Here is a 6,731-nt window from a genome sequence, read left to right on the forward strand (position 1 = left end):
AACTCTGTTACTCAACAATTTGATTCAGAATAAGTCCATCCAAATTCATAGGAAAGGATTGCCATATTGCCCAAAGAAAAAATCCCGACAAAGCTGTTGAGCTGGACCAAAGTTGTTGGGGGTCTTGTTGGCATATGTCTGTCTTAGGAAATAATGAAGGAATGTGCCTTTGGTGGTGAAGTTAGATTTAAATTTCCTTTATTGATTAAAAATCATTAATGTGTGGTCCATGGTGATCCTTGTTTGTTAATTATCTAGAAATGCTGAGCTGTTACCCAAAGATATATTATCCATCTGTCCAACTGGTTTGCATAGGACACAGCCTCTGTCTGTACAGAAAGTCCTGGGATTTAGACTTCTTTATTCTTTGCTGGTTCCAAAGTAGCTGCTTTCAGTTTATGGTGCGAATCTCAGACATTGCCCCCTTTCCCGCCACAGTCTTATTTATGAGGCAGAAACCAGATCACAGCAATGAGAGCTTCCTACTTCCAGGAAATCCCCTGAGCTCTATTTTCAGACAGCGACTGTGGTTAATTAATGATTTGCCAGCTGCCTGTGCTAATTCTTTAGCACTAATATGGACAGATCAATTGTGCAGCTCTCAGGTTCTGCTTTGCCTTTGAGCTTAACTTAATCCAGATCCTTGTAAATGGGAATCACATTTTAATTGGTTTAACTTCAGCCTTCCGGATGGAGTGTAAAGGCAGATCTCATTTTCCTCATCCCAAAAATGCTTGCTTTGTGTAACACCTCATCTGACAAAGAATTCTGGAGAACTCAAAAGCTTGTGTAGTGTTTTGCAATGTTTTTGTTAGACCTAACAAAGCTGCCAACTAACAGTGGATTTTGGAGCTCTCTCCAATCACATTGTTGGTTAAGTCACTTCAAAATAAGAATGGGTTTATTACTTTTCTTTTTCTTGTCTTAAAAATAGTTAAGCAGTTGTGGACACAAAGATGTTCCAAATTTTATGTGGCTGATGTAGCCTCAGATAGACACACTTGTCAGGTTTGCAAACTTGTAATATCTTATGTTGGCCAAGTCAACTGTCTTCTGTAGAAAGCACTGGGATGCAACTAGTTTGCACTGGGGGCTGATGAGTCTGCATGGGAAAGAGTAGACTGGACTTTAACCTGTGTTGACTCTGCCTCAGGTGTTAGACAGATACTCTTAAAATTGCCTCCCACATTTCCTTCTGTCTTCTTCCTCAGCCTTACCTTGGAAGGGCCAAGCTAAGACATTTTAGCATCTGAAGCGAACCACAAAATGGTGCCCCACCTGCACCACTAGGTAAGAAGGAATGAGTGAACATCTACATCATGAACAGTGGTGGGAGGAGAACAGCAGTGCCTCCTATTGGCCAAGAAGCCACTGTAGACATGGAATTGAGGCAGGGCTGTTGAGTGCACTGCAGCTGCTGCCGGCCCTATGGCGGTGGCAGGAGCGAGTGGTGCATTCCTTAGAGACCAGATCTGCTAACTGTGTGGATTCTGCCGCCTAAACCAGTCTCCTCACCTTGTTTCATGGGTGGGCCGGTCCTATCTCCTATGAGCAAAGAGAAAGCATGGCTCTTTGTATCTGTCAGGGGCTGGAATGAGGAGCAATGGTGCCCCCCGAACCTTCCTGAGAACAGGAGGACAGTATAGATTAAGAAGAGTGGTTTGCAGAAGGACATAGTTCAGAGACTGCAGAGGGGAAAAGCTGGGAAATACTGGAAGAGGAACAGCAGGAAGAAGAAACGAAGGGGGAGAGACAACTGACAGATTTAGTGTCTTTGGAGAGCATTCCTGAGCCCGCCCCCCCTCCCGGACTAGGCATGCATTAAGAGTAGTAGAACAAAAAGCTCACAGGCAGAAAGATCATATCAGCCGGTGCAGGGAGGACGTAGGATAAGAGAGATGGCGGGGGTTGGGCTTTACTCGAAGCAAGCCATTGTTGAATAAGGACTACATTCCTTTGTCTCTCTCTATGAATACTGAATAAATTATGTGGTAAGGACTCTTCATGTAATCTGCTTCTTTGGCCGCCACCACGGAAGGGGTAGGAATCCCCGAGCCTTGACAGTATCTCCACATCAGTTTGTTAAGGATCTTTCTTATCAAGTGTGTATTTTCTTTAATAACCTTTGCTTTCTTATTGTGACGGACTTAGATGCTGAACCTGAGGAATACCAGCCTGCACAGGATTTCCTGCCTCCAGAACCAGCTGAGCCGGGGCTGAGGCATGAGTCTGAAGGGTCCTCACCTCTGCTGGATCCTCAGGTGCAGGCTCCAGCTGAGTCTGCTCTGGCTCCTGAGGTGATGGAGGACCCATTGCCTGCGGGTGCTCCACTCTCAGCCCCGTCAGAGGAAGTGGAGGTTGCCTCTGGGTCCGGTAACCCTCCAGCCTCTTCTGAGCTGCAGAGGCTTAGGGCAGAGAGGCGGAGGGAACTAAGTTCTTGCAGGAGGAGTGCTCACCTCCAGGCCAGGAGAGGCGAGTCACCTGAGGATTGGGGCTGCCCTATGCCTTGGGGCAGATAAAAGCCAGCCAGCCCCAGTCCCAAGTTGTGGGAGCAAATTTGTAGGTTGTCAGTTCCTGGCTGATCCCTGTCCTGCTTTCCTGCCTGCGCTCCTGACCTCCCCTGACTCCCTGCCTTGCACCCAGCTTCAGCTTTTACGGACTGCCTTCATATTGCACCTTCAACCTCGGACTGGACTCGGACCTCGCCTCTCGGTTAACCCACGGGACCAGCACACTTATTTTCCAAACTCAGTATGATTACATCCAGGGTAAAGTATGCTCCTCCAACAGAGATTCAGTGTTCGTTTAAGCCTTTATGGTGCATGTTAACTCCAAACACTCTCCATCTTCTTAACACAATTTCTTGGGTAGCATTCAGGTTCATAGCACATACTTTTCACCCAGGCTTGCAAGCAGGATGCCCCATAAGCAGAAGTTTTTCTTGCACTGAACATCACATTTGTGCACCACCCGACTTATTTATCTATAAAAAATATTTGAATACTACCATTCATAAAAAGTAGTTAAAGCAGAAAAACAGATTGCCCACACCCTCCAACATTTATCCGATGAAAATAGGGACATCCCATTCCATAATGAAAATTTTACTATTTATACCCCACACATCTTACTGGGTTTACTCAGACACTCTAGGCAGCTTCCAACATGTATAAAAACATAATAAAACATTAAACTTTTTTTTTTAAAAAAAAACTTCGCTATACAGGATTGCCATCAGATGGCTTGGGGGTCAGATAACTCCATACCCTCCAACATTTCTCCAATGAAAATAGGGAAAGGGAAAGTGGGACATTCCAGGATCAAATCAGAAAGCGGGACAGCTTTTCTAAATCGGGGACATCCTTGGAAAATAGGGACACTTCAAGGGTCTGGATTACAACCATACATATATACAACAAAAACATTACTTTACTGGAGGCACTAACGGAGCTGTGTAGTTCTTAGGGCAATATGAAAGCCTTCTATGGTTAGAAAACAGATTGTGGTGAGAGAGGCAAATACACCAAAAACATTTCACATCATAAAATCACACAGATCAGCTTTGTTTACCAGTATGATTTGTCAGAAAAGTCTTGTTTACTTGTGTTTTTTAAAAAAGGAAGACATTTAGCCAAGGGTGGTTGTCCTGCTTTTTAAAAATATTATTGTCTTTCAGTTTTTTCTTTTTGTTTTATGCTGGTTTTAATGTGTGTATATGTGTGTATTTATTGTTGTGAGTCTTTTTGATTTACTTTGGTTAAAAAAAGGAAAAGACTAATAAGTTTAATAAATAATAATCATCTAGAGAGATAAAAGGTTGCTGGTGCTATAAGAATTAAGCGATGTCATAAATAATTATCTCTTCTAAGGCCCAAGGGTGTGAGGAGTGGAATACAGGTGTGTCTGTAGAGGAAGTCTGGCCAAAAGGCAGAAATGACATTCTCTATGGTAAGAGAAATCCTTTCAGGACCAGGGGTGCTAACTTGAATAAAGTACTGGGGGGCCCAGGTAAGCCCCACCCGAAGGAATTGATCACATGACATGGCACATACACATCATTTGAATGGGAAATCCCCTCATGTCTTGCTAATCTCTACATCTCAGTTATTATTATAGTTAACTTAATAGACACAAAAAGTACTGTCAATGACTGTGAATGCTTTTCCACAACAAATTACACGATATTTTATTAAACAGGTTGAACAAATTGATAATGGCATTAAACAATGTGGGCGTTTCTCAAAAATTATAGTGCAAAGGGTGCATTCTCTTTTCTTCATGTCCTGGAAGGCAGAATTGCCAAGTACAAAGAGGCTACAATACTATACAAACTTTTCTGAGCTTAGGTCTCATTGAATTCAATGAGATGTATTTCTCAGTAGGCATGTCAAGATTTGCACTGTAAATTAACTGTAAATTACATTTACCTTGTGTAGTTTGACCAACTATCAAAATGTATTTCAATCAGATTTTAATGGGAGCTATTTACTGGAGCTTCCTCAATAGGCATTTTTACCAACTATGTATTTGTACCATACTATTCTCCAAGTAGTGTAACTTTAATCTCTATTATTAAACTTTTGCATTAACTCTTAAATTAATTAAAGAAATGCAATGTGATTAGTTTTTACTTATTTTATAGAAACAATAAACACATGTGAAATAGAAAAGTAGTTCTATAGAAAAGCACATTTAATATGTGTCAGTTCATTTCCATATAACTGTATGAATCTGAACTCAAAGGCTTTTGAACAATCAGGGTCCTTTCTTCATTTTGTAAAAATGCTTGCTTAAGGAAATATATTATATTTGAAGATTATATTAGAAATATTTCAAAGTAAACCCCATTGAAAACTTGTAATATGCATAGGATTGTTGCCTTTAGAATTCTACAGAACCCTACAGGTGCCTAGAAATACAGTATGTTTCTAAATTGAAAAAATAACAAGAACCCTAGTGCTCTGCGTTTGAACAGTATTAATAACAACAAAGTGCATTAATATCAATTTGACTTTATTTATTTTTTACATTATCTTAAGTTGTACAGTTTAAGTTTGGCTCTCTACACCCATTGCTTATTATTATCAATTTCGAAATTAAATGTGTAAAATTACCTGATTTAAAATGAGTCAAGAAAAAGCGTGTTGTTTTTTTTTCAAGATATGCACAACAGAGACGATTTGTGCATGAAGCACCTTGAGCAACTAACGCACTACGGTATATGAATATCAAATCCTTATCGATACCATAATCTGTTTCAATCTGTTTAAACTGGCTTATTCCAAAATGTTATGTCGCCCGCCGTTTGGCTATATTTTTGCTGGATATTTTAAGCGATAGCATTAGTTGGGCAGTGTTTAAAAATAATAATTTAAAAGACAGATGAATTAAACGTATTGCTTATTATTAGTATTTTAGAGGTATTTTTCACAGCTGGATGTGACAGATGTCATTAGCAACAATCTTTAAACTAATTCTGGCATTTTCCTGAATCGCGATTGGCTGGCTCGACAAACCCTCCCACTACAGCCTTCACCAATCCGTGCTGATCTTCCTCCTTGGCGAGGGAAGCAGAGGCGGCTCTTTATTTGCATAACTAAAACATCAGCCTTGCTTTCAGCAGATGAAGCCCCGGATGCAAAACAGGCGTACACGTCACACCAACCAGCATCGTTCCTGCCGCAGAGCGACGGCCTCACCCACCTGGGCGTGACCAGCGCCTTCTATCCGCGGGATGTTATTTGCATGCGGCTCTCCTATTGGCTACTCCTCGAGGCGAAAAGGAGCGTTTGCCAAGTGACGTTCCAGAGAGGAGATCGGATTGCTACGAGCCGGGAAAGACTCGAGGCCGCCCCGATTGGATAGCTGCGCTGCTGCGTCACGGGGAGGGCGGTGCGGTCGAGTCAAATCAAGAGTCGGGGCGGGGGAGAGAACAATATCCGCCTTCTGTGACGATGCGCCAATCAGGGCCGTCGAACGTCATGAAATTATACGCAGATAAACTCGGAGCGCATCCTCTTTATGCATATGCAGTAATGGGCGGGGACCAGAGTTACTTATTCCCTCCCTGCGAGGCTTTCTGCTCGAAGCTGCCCTCCTTCCTCCCGCCCCCTCGTTAGAGTAGGAGACACACGCTGTAAATATATTTCCCCTGGACTTAATTGCCACCCATTTGTCCCCAAACCGTCCAGACTTTCCTCCCCCCCTCCTCCCCACACGCCTTTTCTGTCTCCGCCAGTCCCACCTTAATTGATCTGATGTGTGGTCCTGACCTTTTTAGCTCCGCTTTCTGTAACTCAACGCCTCCCCCCCCCCCATCATTATTAATAAAGTACAAGATCTGGAACTGATGGAAACAATTAGTCATACCCACCACGCGACTTTTTTTTTGGGGGGGGGAGTGTTGCTAATCTTCCTAATCTTATTAGCTTAATGAGCCACGCAAAATGCAGGAAGGTTTGTTTCCTACAGATCAAAGGGAAATCGAAACCCATTGAGGTTTTCTCCCTCCCTACTATAAAGGAATTCGTCTAATTCTTCCAGGGGTCGGTGGGAACAAGAGGAGACCGTCCAGGAAAATGTTTTGAACCCTGCCAGTTGTAATGGAGGTGTCTTTTTGGTAGGGGTGGGGGCTGCTTCCCGCGGATGCATTTATCCTACAAAACGTTTCCACCCGCAGGTCAATTGCCCTCTGCGGATGGCCAGTGAGTGCGCCTCGGCCCGCAGCGCTG

The 6,731-nt window shown here is 42.9% G+C and overlaps 1 long non-coding RNA gene across 1 annotated transcript; it reads left to right on the plus strand.

The window, feature by feature from the left end:
• Positions 1-999: 999 nt before the first annotated feature.
• On the plus strand, positions 1,000-6,480 carry LOC309353887. Its single transcript, XR_014162117.1, has 3 exons — positions 1,000-1,290; positions 3,870-3,948; positions 5,421-6,480. It is a non-coding gene; the product is annotated as an uncharacterized lncRNA (long non-coding RNA).
• The last annotated feature ends 251 nt before the right edge of the window (positions 6,481-6,731 follow it).

This window comes from Podarcis melisellensis, assembly GCF_964234715.1.
Source record: "Podarcis melisellensis genome assembly, chromosome: 12".
NCBI classification, from domain to species: domain Eukaryota; kingdom Metazoa; phylum Chordata; class Lepidosauria; order Squamata; family Lacertidae; genus Podarcis; species Podarcis melisellensis.